The 16,793-nt window shown below is 40.9% G+C and overlaps 2 long non-coding RNA genes across 3 annotated transcripts in view; both read left to right on the forward strand.

Moving 5' to 3' along the window:
* The window catches only part of LOC144652368 (uncharacterized), an 82,881-nt gene that overhangs the window by 47,871 nt on the left and 18,217 nt on the right, over positions 1-16,793 (forward strand). The window lies entirely within an intron of this gene.
* LOC144650146 (uncharacterized) lies at positions 9,038-16,618 on the forward strand. Its single transcript, XR_013570025.1, has 3 exons — positions 9,038-9,304; positions 9,732-9,844; positions 16,144-16,618. It is a non-coding gene; the product is annotated as an uncharacterized LOC144650146 (long non-coding RNA).

The following is a 16,793-nucleotide window of genomic DNA, read 5'->3' on the forward strand; positions in this document are numbered from 1 at the left end:
GATGGGTATTGACGCCCATTCTATGTTTTTGTCTGTCATATTAAGTATCACCGTATGTCATTGTCGTTCTGTATGTCAGCAATGTGTGATGTTTTCTGTGGTGTGATGTTAGTTAAATTAGGTTTGAGAATTGATGTAACATTGAACGTTGTAAAAAAAATTTTTAGTGTGAGAAACAGTGTTCTGTACAGCTTTAGTGGGCGAGATTGTTTGCAGAGTGGTTTGAAGCGATGTGAAGTTCTTGTTGATGTGGTTGGCTTGCTGCTAGGTAAATTGGTGCTTTTGCGGATGATGGAGCAGAGAGCGGTGTTTACTTCAGACAGTATAGTGCGGCCTAGTGATAAATAAGATGAGGTAGAGGTAGTAGAAATGATATTGGTACCTTTGTTGAGAAGTAAAGTGGTATCAGGTGGAAGCGTTGTGGAAGTAGAAATGTGGAAATGGGCACTTGTCTGCTCTCATTGAACCACATCGTTAACACTTAACAATTTTGTTAGCAGATACTCCATGAAGTTTTTTCCTCTGACATTTACTGCATTTAAAAAATTAAAACTGATGATTGTTTCAAATTCTTTGACTGTTGAACTGCTGGATTCTTGTTCTTCTTCTGTGTTCGCTGTTGCAGCTATTTCTTGTAATAACAACAATGATTATGATGATAATGATGATGATAATAGTAACAGCATAAACGTCTTTAGGGTATTCAAGGATATGAGCATAGTCTATGTGAAACACGGTCTTATTACCCTTGTACATAATCTTCAGGTTATAATGCTAGCAAGATGATACCCAGTGTTCCTAAAAATATGAAAATGCTCAGGAATATTTTGCAGTTCTTAGAAAGCAGCAAAAATTTATCTCGTTAAACATTGGAGTGACATCCTGTGTTGTGGTTAAAGGAGGATTTTGTTTTCACATTTCTTTTTGAACATCTGCAAAGTATAACAACTACTCAAGCATAAATTTTTTTGTCGAAACAGAGATTATAGTTAGGTTACTTGGTGAGAAAGCCAAATTGAGTTTCTGGAGGTATTTAACTCACAAAGAGACTAATAATTTTTTTTTTCAAAGTAGACTGCCCCACTATGGTGGCCCTTCATTATCACTCCATGTTATACCATGATATGATGACGCTGGTCTGTCGAAAGGTTTTAAAAAACTGCTCATTGGCTTAGAAATTCTGTCAAGGATGTGTGTGCAATTGGGGATCCGCTGACTTATTGCGGGGATTGGAAGTGCGAAAATTTCCGAAGAAAGCTCATCAATGGAGATTTTTATTACAAATGCCACCTTTTACATTGCAAATAGTCAATATACAGGTTCAGGTGGTCGTGGTTTTGTTTTCATTTTGAAACAATTTATTTAAATTATATTGTTATTCAGCATAGAAGTTGCCCAATTTAAATGTATATTTCTAAGAATAACGCGTTTGTAAATAACCAAGTGCTCGGCATTCATCTGCAGGTACATATCAGGTTTAATTGCTTTCCTTTTATCTGAATGTCACCTTTCGACATCCCCTCCAGCAGACCCTCCCTCTTTGCTTTTCCCATTTCCATATCTCTTTTTTCCTAAAAAGAAAAGAACTAAACATCCATCAAAACATACCAAAAAACACCAAGACATGCATATATGTTACCCATACTGTCCACATTAACTCAATGTTTGTAAATAAAGCTTCATATATTTGAACTTCGCCTGATGTTTTCGTGTTCCATTTGGAACTTTTGTTGTTAGCCCAAACGAAGACCACACACTTGCAAAAGTTGTAAGCTTGTTCGGTTGAAAAAAGATAATTTATCAACTGTGACAATGTTTACCTTCTAAATACAGAATGAAAAACTTCAATCTTTTTCTCTGTGAAAACCTCAAGGTGGTTCTGGAAATTGTTTGCCATGTCTGGATTCTCAGTAAGGTGAAGAAGTAAGAGAAGATCGCTTAGTTGGCACAGGTTTGCCTTGTCGTAGTTTCGCTGATTGAAAATGATGAAAAGCATAGTGACTCTAAATAATGCATGCATCCATGCGTCAAATCCCCCCCCCCCCCGACGAATAATGACAGTGTATATAAAAAATTGATGCAGCTGATTTCATCTAGGAGGTGAAGCAGCATTACATATTGCTGATCCTTGCAGTTACCAAATTGGTTTAGTACCATCTCCCTGACAATTAACCATCCACCAAATGCTGCTGTTGTCACAGTCGAAATCTTCTCAGCTCTTGGCTTTTTTAGAAACCTTTTGTTTCTGCTAAATACTGCCTAGTATAGTTTTGAAAAAGGGCCAAAACAACAAGACAGTGGACACCATAATCATGTTAAACAATTTTTTTCGCTTGTGCATGTCTAACGTATTAGGCCCTTTCAGGTGTTATCAGGATATTGGATTATTAGGTAAAATATTATAGGGATACAAAATATATATATTTTTGGGTGGGGGGTGGGCGGATTAACGGAGACGGGATAATTTAACAAAAGATTCCGAGAGATCAAACATTCAAGAGTTGGGGATGATAATCTAACATGTTAAAAACAGTGACAGTGTTTGGAAATGTGTTCTGATAAACGTATAATTTTACGATTTTTTTTCCTATTTTCTTCCTGAAAGGATTTCTTACAATGTTTAATCGCATAACAAAACATCTCATAGTCCGCCAACAATATGACACTGCTGCACCAGCAAACTAGATGAGACAACTCTTGCGCTGGCTACATTATATTAATTTTTGTTTAAAAAACGTACCAGTTAGGGCCTGTTTACATGATTCCGGAATGACTTTCATTCCGGAACGAGTTCATTCCATCCCCATACATTTCTCTGTATCTGTTTACATGATACCGAGACGAAAGTCAAGTCATTCCGGAATGAGTTCATTCCGGTTTTCATTCCGGAATGAAAGTTTCGTTCTGGAATGACATTTCATTCTGGTATCATGTAAACACAGAACGAATTTCGTTCCGAGATGAAGCCGCAACTCGCGAAACCGCATACGGACTCCACAGTTTGAATTCAGAGCGAAAAATGTAATAGCATTTACTGTTTAACCCAAAGAAGCAGCTCTATGGTCAAATTACTCGTTAAAATTGCAGATACGGCCATTAATGGGCACAAAAACATGTTTGCGCGAAACATGCACCATCTTGTTTTGACCTCGCGCGAAAACCACGCACGTGAAAATGCCTTTGGCTGAACCGATCGATTCTGTCATGTAAATGCAGAACGAACTTCATTCCGGAACGAGTTTCGTTCCGGAATGAAAGTCATTCCGGAATCATGTAAACAGGCCCTTAGTCGAAGAATCTTTGCAGGAACTACTTTGTTGTCCCAGTTTAAAGTAATTGTGTTTCTTTCCTCGACAAAGTCATTCACTACTTTGCTTGTTAGGGCGGTCCCAACCTTTCCTTCTGCTGAAAACAGGAAAACTCCGTACTTTCGTTTTTTGTAATTCCCCGAAGACTCATCAGGTGATATGAATATGATTACCAACTAAGTTACTCTAAAACAAATTTTGTCGGCAACTTTAAGCATGGTATTTCATGAGCTTTCTTAGTATTTATTTGCCCTTAACTGATCTTATTTTTATTGTTTTAATGACACTTCTTTAAAAATTTCACCTTAAAATTTTTACATCCGCATGGCTATTATTTCCGACAAATTCAAAATCAGATGAATGATTTTGATAAACATGGGATGTCACGCAGCTCTTTGAGCGTTGCACGACATCCCGAAACACGGCTGCAAAGGAGACTACATTCAGTTTCACAGCAGTGATTAACTTCAACTTCCATAAAATACTCTATCAAAAGCTGCAGTCGTTTGTGCTTCTTTTATTGCTTGTTAAAAATCTGGATGAAGGAAACAACTATAACAGTCTCACAAGGATATATTAAATCTCGCTGATCCTTTGTAACTTCTTATTGCATGTGCTTACTACACAGGTGGAGCCTCCTCGTCGAGGCCATTATATGTTATAGTAAGTACCCCCCTGATCATTGTGTACACATTTAGAGTGCACTGATTGACCGATTTACATGTATGTGGTGTTCTTTACATTTGACAAATCTGATACAGCAATGTTAGTGATGAATGGCAGTGTTCCAAATTAGCAAGTGAGTGATTCTGAAGTGATCCACTGCAACTGGCTCCCCAGCAAACATTAAATAATATATTATAACCTCTGGCCACCCCTCGCCCTACTTCGGGTTGGTTGTTAGTTGTTCTCCTTGAAGTACTCGATCAACTGCTCCGTCTCCTCCACTGTCCACTCTCTTTCCTCCTTTGCTTTCGGGGAACGAACAACGACTTCTTATTTTTCATGTATTTCACCATCTCAAAAAACTTCCATTTGGACAAATGCCCATCATTTTCCTTCTTGATTTCACGCAGTAGCGATGACCTCAAAGTATGGTGTGTTTGTGTTAGGTTGAACTTTTGCAAGAGCATCTCCAAAGCCTTTTCCTTTTGCTGTTTGAGGTCCTGCTTGTTTATGAAGGCGATATACGAGGAGTCCCATAGACACGGATAACTCTGAAGATCTTTGTACAGGCAAAATGGTTTTCGGTCAGTTTCTGGTTGAGCATTTCACCTTCAACTATTTGAATTTTTGTCCTCCCCGTCTGCCATGTTTGTTTTTGTTTTAAATTTGCCACGTAGCCGCACTTCCCTGTCAGTCAATCACAAATGATCAATTCAAATTTGTTGTGTTGCAAGTTGTAACACGAGTGGAAATACAAGCAACAAAACTAAGATTTGTTGTAGAAAGTAGAACTCAAGTCTACTTTGTGCGATATGTCGCCTCAACTTACAACACTGTAATTTGTTGCGAGACAAGTTGATCACACTAGTGGTAATACGTGCAACAGCGCATTACAACGTGCAATGCAACAATGTTGTGAGACAAGTTTAGCAAAAATGTTGCCTGTATTACCGGGCCTTAAGTGTGTCATACATATCTGTAATGTGCTTTGATAAATAGTAGCAAAATTTTCGCTGATTATGTTAGGATTTATAATGGTAAACTTGACACTCGTTACTAATAGAAACGTGATAACGTCATAATGACGTCACTCATTGATAATTCATTGCCAGAAAGTGAGTCATACAAATTTCTAAAGTGGTTTGATTAAAAGTAGCAAAATTTTCGCAGATTATGTTGGGAAACATTTATTATAATAAACTTGACACTCATTACCAATTGAAACATGACGACATCGTGATGACGTCATTTAAATCTTTATCGACAAGTTTAACCTTTGCAATTAAACAGCCGTCTAACATAAGTATGGGATTTTCTTAGTTGGTGTTTGTTTTAAACTTGCCATAACCTCGACTTGCTGTTGCCATAGCAATAATGATGACGTCTTAAGTGTGAATTTTTGATCTGAAAAACTTTATCTTATAACACGCAGTGTTATATAACACTTTTAAAGAGACATTGTCAAACATTTAAAAAAAATTTCATCTCTGAAAAACTATACATGTTGCTCTTAAGCTCTCAACTGAAATGTTTATTGAAAGAATTCCTTTTTCTGGAAGCTAGAAGTTCACGGCGATCCCTAAAACACTTAAATATTCTTTTAACAGAAAACTTCGGCAACTAGCAATTGAGTTACACTATCTCTGTAAACGACAAAACAGTATCAATCTCATATTCAATCGTTTGGTTCATCAATAACAACAACTCTTGTGAACTAAAAGTAAGTAACAGTCACATTTGCATCTTTGTATCTGCTTCATATTCACAGCTTCTCTTTGCAAAGCTGGCAGCAAAGAATAACATGCTTTGAGCACACAGCCAAACCACAACTCTGACACTGGCCTTTAACTTTTGCTATTATATCCTTCTTTTTCTTGTGCCCTTCCCCTGCTGTGTCACATTTGCATGTCTCGCATCTTCTTGCTACCTTTAACTTGGGTGGAAGAACTTCCTGCTCTCCAGGTGGTGGGAGTTCTGCCAGAGGTGTTCCAAGAATGAAACTGACTTTCCTTAAGCGAATATAAGGATCAACAAGTTCCATTGGCATACTCCAGTCTGAATCAGATTCTGAATCTGAATTTGCACTTAAATCTGAGTAAATCAACGCCTTCAAGTCATTACCTTCATCATCTGAAACTTCTAGTGACAGGTTATGCCTTAACATTCGTGAGAGGGAACAGTTTGGCTGTCTGCATGACACTCCCAATCCGTATCATTATAGTTCCAGAGAAACTCTACGGTCTCTGGAATGTCATGCAGAGAAATAAAAAAACATTCTTGGCGTTGCTGAATTTCGATGGGCAACGAATGGTCTCAAGTTGGCATGATTCTTCAAATGGTTTATCATTGCGCCCCATGTTGGTTGGTTGGTTGGTTGTACCATTTCCCTGATATGGATCGATTCTAAAAACAAAATAAGAAAAGAATTAATACATGTTGCTACGGGTCGAACTTAATGTCTTTCCTGCATAAAAACGAACGACGTTAATTGAGACAACTGTATTTGAAACACAGCTTGTGCCAGGTTTTAAAAGGGTTTACAAAACTATCTACCCAAAAAGGCACTATCCAATCGATTGTTGTTGATAATGGTTGATAAACGGATTTTGCGGTGAATAGCGTCATCTACCTTTGATGAACTGAGGCCAAATTCTTAGTTAAACACGGTACTTACGCAATATGACGGCCCCTACTCTCTATCACCACCCGGGCGTAACGGGCTTCTCGGGACGACGCTTCATCGATTGGAACTGTTTCAGGCCAATGTATTCAACAACCACTTCCCCCCTTTTAATGTCTCGGCTGGCGAAAGTACAGCGTCCAGCCCCTCTGGGGTCACTCGGCACGTCATGAATCTACAAAGTAAGAGTGTGGATAAATTAAATAATTATGGCTTTAAAGAAAATTTCAATAGAAGAGGCCTAAAAAGTCTTCTGGTAGTACTCGATTACTTATATGAAGTGCCCGTCCGAGAAAAATATCGGATGGGTAGTAATCTTCCGTACAGACAGAATAACCGATTAAATTCACTGCATTTAGTGGGTTTCTTGACCGTTCTTTTTTCGTTTGTGATTTCGGCTTTCAAAAAAGGTCAAACAATTCAAGATGCTTGTTTCTGAATGGCCCCGCGGAAGAAAACTTGGTGGAGAACAATAAAAATGATACAGTGTTTTCTGATGTTCTCAAAACTAGCAAATAGGCCTTTGAAGCTTCGCTCCTCGGGCTAATATGGCAGTTTTAAGAAAATCAAATTTTCAAGGGGTAACTGTCAGCCGATAGTTCCTCAACAGAAACACTCTATTGTTATGGCAATAGAATCACTTCTCTAATAGCAACGTCATATTCCCGTTTTTAGAAATATGCAAGAACTAGTTCTTGTCCTGTGAGACACTCTCGCACGCGCATAATGTAACCGTTGTAAGCCGTTGGCTTTTTGAAGGCCGAAGATTCTCGGCAAAACGTCTTTATAAGAGTTTCAAACAAACGTTGTTTAAAACGTTTCATAACAGTCAGTGACAGACAAATATTTGAGTTAGTTCTTGCTCTGTCAGTCCGTAATTCTGACAAAAGATCTTTTTTAGCTGTTTAAGCCCACTCACCTCAATTGGGGGAATTGGCGGAGGGTTAATCGACATGAATTCTGTAATTCGTTGGAGCATCAGCCGCCCACCAAATTCATAACCAATGTCTGTTCGACGTGGATGTCAAAGTCTTATGCCAGCATAGCCCCGTTTATGGTTGTTAACTTTCGGGCAAACGTTCCATCCCCTTTGTACTGCGAAGGCCAAAATGGTCTTCTTTAGTTGCTGTTGACAAAATCATCATCCAGGTCCTGGAATAAGGAGGAGGCCCTTCAAAGGTGGGCCAATTTGCTCTCAATATATTATTTTGAACCCGGCCATCAAAATAAGATAAACCACTGGCAGGCCTGATGAGGAAGTGATACATTGTGACTACATATTCAAATGTCCATTGAACTTCCCATCATTAAAAAGCCAATGAAAAGGCTTTGACCCCAATTGAGTAGTTTGAAATAAGCATTTTTAATGTAAAAGAAATTGTACCTCTCCTTCTTTTCAATAAATTGTAGCTGAAAAATGCAAGTTTGTACTATTTCACTCGTAGCATGTTGCAAAGTAAAGTGTGCTATAAAGTTATACCTTTCACTCTCAAGCTCTGGAAAGTAATTTATTTAAACTGAAACCATACATTTCTTTGCCGACTATATTGAGAACTTGGTTTCTCATAAAGACAGAACCCAATGTTCTTTACATTCTCATTACCGATCTGCTTAAAATTTGAAATAATATTGTACAACTTAAGTAAGGTGAATTTATATACTGATCACTTCTGGGATTTAAATGATTTAAAAACAGGCTTCAATATCTCATAAGACCAAATAATTATAGTGACAACTGAGCATGAGAATGGCCAAGCCAGCAGGCTCCTTCTATACTGGCATGGATTTTTTTTTTGTTAAAGTGTTAAATCACAGTAAATTAACAGTCATTCTATTAGCATTTTGCATTTGGGTGTATATGGTATATTAAATATCACCAAATAATAACTGCACTACTCCTAAAAACTGCAAACAATACTTATTTTTCAGAACTGAAAGCTCGAACTGGTGACTTTAACTTGTTTTATTAATTTAATTTTCGCATGTTAAAAATGTACAGCCAAATAAAACTTGGACCCTGTTCAATATTTTTTTGCTTCGATTTCAACACAAAAAGCATGTTTCCCTTACTGAGGCATTATAGCTGCACCAATCGCTTATTTCACAGCATATATTGGGTGTCTCAGTTCAGTTCAAACAAACACAGTGACCACATAAACCTTGGCATAAGCCTTAGTACAGGGTCGGCCAGGGGGGGGGGGGTAAGTGGTATACATAGTTAATATATCGTATATATAGTTAATATATCTGAAGACATGTATCCAACATACCCAAACATTTTCCCTCAAAATCATACAAAATACCAAAATTTGGAAAAACACAGTATAATTTATATCCATAAACGACCCAACTTTAGCATGAAAAACTGTATACCCAATTTAAAATTCCCTGTATACAGTATACCTAAAAACCCTGGCCGACCATGTGTACTGTTTCTTAACAAAGGCTGTTCTTGTTTAATTAAAAGCACAGTTTAAACCATTCTCCACTGCCATTCCACAGCACCTTCATTAACAAAGAAATCTTTAAAAGAATCCCTGACCTCCTTTGCATAGTTGCTGGCATTGTGCCCAGTTACTGGGATAGATAATGGTAGAAAGGAATCCGAGGGACTATCTTGTTTCCACAGTCCATTTGTCACCTCTCCATAGTCAGATTATTAATAATAATCTTTTATTAGGAAGCCTTCATTCACTATACAGTGGTTTTCAGAAAGGTCCTAACTAAGATTAAAAATACTTAATAAGACTATATACAATAAAACGAAAAATACCTAAGAATTAAAAACTATTATTAAGAACTAACTTGAATACAAAAGAAAGAATTAACTAAAAAACCTACTTAGAACGCTACGCTTAAAATTTACAAAATCAAGTGCATTTCTAGTGTCTCTGTCTAGGTTATTCCAGTCTTTCAGAGAGTGATAACACACTCTCTGCTTTCCCCAATTTTTGGTTACATGAGGTAGCCTAAGCATGTCTTTATTCCATGTGTTATAGCTATGAATGTCCCTGTTAGCTAGTAACTCCATAGAGTGATCCATAAGTCCATTTATACACTTATAAACATATATACAGCGATGATTCAGAGTCTTTGAGTCCTTGGGGGCAATAGATGTTTCGTGATAGGCTTTTCCTCAGGTAATTGTGGAGTATTAATCCAGTCAAGAGCAAGGACACAATGGTTATAGGTGTACAAGAATTCCTTCCGGACTGTATTTATTCTGGATTCTATAGGCTCTACTCCTTAAGATTACAGCTGTCTCAGACTCAATATCACGAGGATTACAAGGATTCGAAGGATTCACTTCGTACGAAATTTCAATATGGCTTCTCATGCAAAAGAACAACATTCAACATGTCCCAGAAACACTTTCGGTCCCATGACAATTACGTCATCGCGTACACTCCCCCCGGTTGACCATGATAGAATGGTCAACAGTTCACTCTGTTGAAATCAACTGATCAAACTAGCCTTAATAGACAAACTGTCCTCAGATTAGCGAACAAGAAAAAATATGAAAACACAACAAACAATGTTCAACGTTCATAGTAAACTTAATAGTTCAATGTTCATTGTTCATCTTGCAATTCTGCAATCCACCTTCGTCTTAATCGTTCTCCTTCAACTGCGGCCTTACGCCGTTCTCGGTTTCCTCTCACTAGCCCTTGTGCTGACTGCTCTCGCGGTTCTAGTACTGGCTCCGGCTGGGCGGTTTCACTGGCAGCACAGCTCACTTCCAGTGGGTACAGTAATTGTAGGGGCCTTCTCAAGAGACTCGTTCTCTTTGACTTCTTCGCTTTGACTCTGACCTCAGCACCTCGATTTTGTCCATCCTTGCTTGTCAGGATCCGTTCCACTTTACCCAATTTCCAATGGGATCTCGGATGTCCTTCATCATGGACCAAAACCAGGTCACCTACAGAGACCAAACTCGATCCAATTGTCTTCTTGAGACCGCTCTTCAGTGATTTGACTAATCGTTCATAGAAACCTCCCCACCATGGGGCCTTCTCCAGATTGTATGACCACTTTATCCTCTCCTGGGTGAAGTGCCTTGTCACACTGGGGTCGTTCATTATCTTCTCGAGTTCCTTGGAGGCACTCTTAAAGGTTTTAGCATTGTCTGATATCACAAAGGAAGGCATTGACCTACGAGCAACATATCTTCTAAAGCACCTCAAAAATGCTTGGGCAGTTAGGTTTGGAACAACCTCAAGATGCACTGCTCTTGTTATGCAACATGTGAATAAACAAATCCACACCTTTCGGTCCTTCTCACTTGTAGATTTCACATAGAGGGGGCCAACATAGTCCAATCCGATGTAGGTAAATGCAGGGGCCTCCTTAACTCTGCAACTAGGTAAGGGTGGAGGAGGTGGTGTCTTGTAGGTTTTCCCTTGGAACTTCTTACAAACTGTACAGCCAAACAGCAACTTTCTGATGAAGTAGCGACCTCGAACAATCCAAAAGGTTGATCTCAGTTCAGCAAGTGTCTCCTTAACACCTCCATGCATGACCTTCCTGTGACAGCTCCAAACAGTGAGGGTGGTAAGATGATGTTTGGCATCAAGTAAGATGGGGTACTTTGCAGAATCCGCCAGATCAGAGTTTCCGAGTCTCCCTCGACATCTCACAACTCCCCTTTCATCCTCGAACAAGTTCAACTGCTGTTTCAAAGACCTGAATTTGTCCTTATCCTTCAACGATCGCTGAACTTCCTTTATCCAACACAGTTCCGCTTCCTCAATGTCTGCACTGGTTACCTCTGGCTTCTCGTCAGTTCCTCTACGTTTCGCCTTCAGAAGCCTGATGAATTTGAAAACCAGAGCGGTGACCCGTAGGAGGCGCTCACGGCAGCTGAATGCTCTGCAATCAATGACATTATCCAGTGAGGTCGATTGACTGTTCACAGTTAATGCAGAGAGGTCTCCAACCAACTCCGCCTTTCGATCCTTTGCTTTCATTTCTGAGAGACACTCCTCTGGAGGCAACTCCTCGTCAAACTTGTTTGTTTCCTCAGACCCCTCAGGATCAATTAGCCATTTTGGCCCATTCCACCATAAGGTACTAGCCGCTAGTTCACGAGAACCCATACCCCTGGAGAGTATGTCCGCTGGGTTGTCTGAACCAGGGCAATGGTTCCAGCACTCTGCAGGTACGAGCTTCCTTATCTCATCTACCCGATGCTGCACAAATTGTTTCCACTCCTTTGCACTCTGTACAATCCAATACCAGGCTACCTTTGAGTCGGTCCAACACACCAACTTGCTAATCTCTATCTCAGAGGTAAGAGCTTCCTTAACGCTGCGCATCAGTCTAGCGAGAACGACGGCCGACAGCAGTTCTAAGCGCGGTATGGTCTGGTTAGAGAGAGGGGCTACTCGTGTTTTTGAAGCTACAAATCTGATGTAGTTGCCATGTGTGGTCACAATGCGCAGATAGACAATCGCCCCATACGCCCTTGCAGATGCATCACAGAACCCATGAAGTTCACTCGTGACAACTTCCCCTTCTATGTCGGTGTAATAGCATCTGGGAAGGGTGAAGGGTTTTACATCCTGTAGTTGGGCCACAAGTCTTTGCCAGGTTGACTTGCAAGAACCTTCTAGTGGGTCATCCCAGTCCCTCTTTTCCTTGCACAGCTCTTGAAACAAGATTTTGAATTGGATAGTGATTGGGGAAATAACACCAAGAGGATCATAGAATTTGGACACCGTACTGATCACATTTCTCTTTGTAGGCTCTACTTTCCTTGCCAAGGAAGCAGTCTCTGTGAGATCAAATACGAGGTTGTCATTGTGAAAGTTCCACAGGGTTCCTAATATCTTTTGCTCGCCAGGGTCTTCAATGACTGGAGTTCCCAAGATGCTCCTTGAGTAGGTCATGTCCTCCTCTTCAACCTTGTGTCCATCTGCCATCACTGTCTCAGCAATCTGACTCCTGCCAACAGCCTCTTTCGGCTGAGCTTCTTCGCTCCTTGAAGCTGACCTCTCATTTATCTCAATTCTCTCACGCAGCTCTTCAGAATTGGTGACAAATTTTCGCAGATTGAATCCCGCTTCCTTCAAACGCAATTTGGACTTCACATAAAGCTCAAAGGTGCGATTCACATCACCGTCGCCTGAGGTCAAGTCATCAACATAAATACTCTCGAGAAATTTCTGTGTGAAGCTAGGATCACACTGTTCATATTGTCCTATGTGATGCTGGATAGTGGCATTCAGCAAAAATGGACTCGAGGATAGACCAAACACAACCCGTGAAAACCTCAGAACAACAACTTCAGGTTCAGCCTTATCAATGTCCTTGACCCACAGAAACCGGAGTACATCCCTGTCTTCTTCAGCGATGTGAACCATTAAGAAAGCCTTCTCAATGTCTCCGACAAGCGCAACTCTGTAACTACGGAACCTTAACATGATGTCAAAGATGTTCTGTGCGAGTGGAGGACCAGCATGTAGACACTCGTTCAATGACGCTCCGTTTGACCTTGCTGAGGCGTCGTAGACGACTCGCAACTTTGTGGTTGACTTGTCCCTCCGGATGACCGCGTGGTGAGGGATGTAATGTATGCGATCAGACTCTGGCTTGGCCTCCTTGTCAACAACTTCCACAATTCCTCTCTCGATTTGGTCTTTGATGACACTGTCATACTCTCTCAGGATGTCGGGCTCCTTGCGTAGTCGACTTAACAAACTGCTTAGCCTTCGCTGGCTTAACTCGTAATTATCAGGGAGCGGTGGGTGTGTAGCCTTCCACGGGAGATGAACTTGATAGTGGTCTCCTCTGTACGTCAACTTCTCTAGGAATTCTTCATGAATGCTGGGAGTCTTTATGCCGAGAGACTCCAAGTCCCAAAATTTCTTTAACTCTCCTTGGAGGCCTTCATAGGGAACTTCATCAGTGGCACATTTTAGGATGTGGGTTTCCACAAGATTGCTGCTTTGCTGACTTCCAGGATCTCCGTGACACACAGGGCCTGAGAGTATCCATCCTAGTTTGGTATGAATAGCTGTGGGACCTTGAGTTCCTCGGATGGTGTGACCAGTCACAAGATTCCAATAATAGTCTGAACCGACCAAAATGTCAACATTGAGAGTTTCCCCTTCGGCACAATAATCAGCTAGACTTAGACCTGAAAAACAGACATTGTCATTCACCACTTGCTCAACAGACTGACCCTGCAAAGGTTGGCAAATCAGAGGCACAGTAAAGGCTGACAACGACAGATTGGGTCCCCCTTTCAGCTCGATCCCCAGCGATGCAACTTCCACGAATTCAACTCTCTCATCTGTGGATCCAAATGTCTTAATTGAGACTTGTTTCCTTTCCAACACTGGTAATTGAAGAATGTTCTTCAGGTTGTCTGTCAAATAGGTGCGCTGACTACCACTGTCCAAGATGATTCTAGCCTTGACCTTGCACTCTGGTCGCTGAGGATTGTAAACAATAGCCTGAGCCGTTTGAGGTAACACTGGTGTCGAAGAATTCGAGTAACAGACCACAGAATTGGTACCTGGTTGCACTGTTAGACCTTGCTGTTCTGGAACTGGTGTAGACACTGTAGGTGCAGGGTAGGTTGGTGGCACTACGTTAAAATTACTTTGACAGATACTGTCATGGTGCCTTCCATTACACTTATGACATTTGGACTTGGATGGACAGTTGCGGCTTATGTGATCTTTCCGAAGGCACACAAAACATCTTCCATACTTCTTTAAAAGATCCTTCCGAGCTAGTACATCGATCACTGTTTTGCAATCCTTTGATGGGTGTTTTCCTCTACAGTAAGTGCATGTTGGACCATAAGCATTGCCATTAAAGAGGCTGTGTGTTGTTCCTGGATCCTTTTTGTTCTTATTAGGAGGCTTAGGAGGCAAAGACTGATTTCCATTCACAGAGGGTGCCCCAGCTCTTTCTCTTGCCTCTAGTTCCCTCTTAAAGATCGCGAGAAGCTGGTCCAATTGCCAGTCGTCATTCCCCATTTCTCTAGTGATAACAAGACGAAAGTCTTGTGGTAGTTTAATCATCAAGATGGACGAAAGTAACCCACCATATGTTTCACGAGGAACTCCCAGTGACTTTAGGCTTCTGACATTTGATTCAACAGTGTCATGGAGCTTCCGTAAGCTCCTCATGTTAAGGTGAGATGTTACAGTGTCAAGGTTCAGCAAAATCTCCATGTGACGATTGATTATTTGCTGCTTATTGCCGAATCTACCTTTCAGAATTTCTATTGCTTCGTCATAATTCGATGCAGTTAGAGTCAAACCCGAAATTGCTTCAGCTGCTGACCGTTCAAGACGCGAAATTAAGTAATTAAACTTATCAATGGCAGAAAGACCTTCGTTTTTATGTACTGAGGCTTCAAAGGTATCCCAGAAAGAAATCCACTTACTATGATCGCCGTCGAATTTCTTTAGTTCCAACTTCGGTAGTTTGACTTGTGTTTTTATCGGTGTTGACGCTGAAGAATCCGCCAAAGAAGCACTTGGAGGTGAGGCACCATTTTCGTTTTGACCTGAAGCACTTGGAGGCGAGGAACCATTCTCGTTTCGACCTGAAGCACTTGGAGGCGAGGAACCATTCTCGTTTTGACCTGAAGCACTTGGAGGCGAGGAACCATTTTCGTTTTGACCTGAAGCACTTGGAGGCGAGGAATCATTCTCGTTTTGACCTGACACACTTGGAGGCGAGGAACCATTTCCATTTTGACCTAAAGCACTTGGAGGCGATGAACCATTCTCGTTTTGACCTTCTGGAGCTCTCACCGGACCTTCTTCTGTCGGCGTGCTTGCTGGCACGTTTGGTTGCGCGGGAAGATTCGCAACAACACCATTTGTGTTTACATTTGATGACAAGGCGTGATCTATGTTAGCTATAGCCAGCTGGATATTTTCCTCGACCAAATCTGCCCGCTCTATTTCGGCTTCGATTTCCTCTTTGTCCACAAGGGCCAAAATTTCCATGTCGAGTTGTCGAAGAGTGGTCCGTTTCGCCTGAAGGCTTGCCTTTTGTTGATTCAGCTTGACTGCGTGCTTGGCGATTTCTGACAAGTCTCCTGTGGCGAGGACTTCGATTGCAGACGTAATAATACGGGTTGCGGTGGACCTGTGACCTCCACGCGTCCTTCGCTTTCTAGAAAGTTCTTCAGCCATTTTTTCCTCGATGAGATTTGCGGAATAGCACAGAAATTCAACTCAGCTTGACTCACCACTCGTTTGCAAGACTCGTTTCAATCGGTTTCCATCCGGCTCCTAAGGCCATGTACAAGAATTCCTTCCGGACTGTATTTATTCTGGATTCTATAGGCTCTACTCCTTAAGATTACAGCTGTCTCAGACTCAATATCACGAGGATTACAAGGATTCGAAGGATTCACTTCGTACGAAATTTCAATATGGCTTCTCATGCAAAAGAACAACATTCAACATGTCCCAGAAACACTTTCGGTCCCATGACAATTACGTCATCGCGTACATATAGGAGCCAATTGCAGGACTGTTCTAAATACACGAAATCTGTTCGTTATTATTCCAAATAGGTTTTCAGATATCCTTCTAGCCCAGCTGTGTCGATAGTTGTAAACTCGCTTTTCCATAGTGAGCCCATTCTGCGCACATGGCTTCATCAAGTTTTATTTTAAAGCAAAGGCGTCATCACCGAGAAACACATGAGGTATTTTAGCCACTCCATATGGCAGGCACTTTGGTGGAGGGAGTGAAACACTACCATCTTCTATTCCCTGGGACAGGGTGCACTTGTTCCACACACCTCCATTCGAAACGCTTCCATTTGTTCCAACATCAGCATACAGGCATTCATAATCCGGCCCAGCAACAGCCATCAAAACAATAGAATTGGTATGCTTGTAATTATAATAATAAGAGCCAGCATAAGCAGGTGGCTGCATAATGATGTGTTTGCCATCAATGGTCCCAATACAATTAGGGTAGTTTCACCGCAGCTCAAACTGAGAGGCCATATTTAGCCATTCTTCGTGTGATGAAGGAAATTTTAGGTACTCGGGACCAAGATTTTTCTCTATTGCCTGGCACACTTCGTTCACAATGTACGAAATTGCTGATTGTGAGATTCGAAATTGGAAACTCAAAGACCTGTACGTCTCGCCAGTG

The sequence above is a fragment of the Oculina patagonica genome, chromosome 4 (genome assembly GCF_052425735.1).
Source record: "Oculina patagonica isolate OP01 chromosome 4, crgOcupat, whole genome shotgun sequence".
NCBI classification, from domain to species: domain Eukaryota; kingdom Metazoa; phylum Cnidaria; class Anthozoa; order Scleractinia; family Oculinidae; genus Oculina; species Oculina patagonica.